The sequence below is a fragment of the Elephantulus edwardii genome, unplaced genomic scaffold (assembly GCF_000299155.1).
Source record: "Elephantulus edwardii isolate Elephantulus edwardi_28Jun2011 unplaced genomic scaffold, EleEdw1.0 scaffold00047, whole genome shotgun sequence".
NCBI lineage: Eukaryota > Metazoa > Chordata > Mammalia > Macroscelidea > Macroscelididae > Elephantulus > Elephantulus edwardii.
This window is the reverse complement of record NW_006399797.1, coordinates 11,132,669-11,132,902: the sequence shown is the minus strand read 5'-3', so window position 1 is coordinate 11,132,902 and position 234 is coordinate 11,132,669.

Here is a 234-nt window from a genome sequence, read left to right as displayed (position 1 = left end):
GTTCTGTTGTACATAGGGTTTTCAGAGGCCTGCTATTTCAGAAGTGGATGGCCAATCCTTCTTCCTAGTCTGTCTCAATGTGAATGTTCAGATATTAGCTGCTAGTAGATTCAAACTGGTCACCTTTTGTTAGAAGCATAACACCTAATGGACTATCCTACAGAGCTCCTGAATTTATACATATAAAGCAATGGAAAATATGATGGCTTGGGTCAAAGGCATCTTAATCTTTAC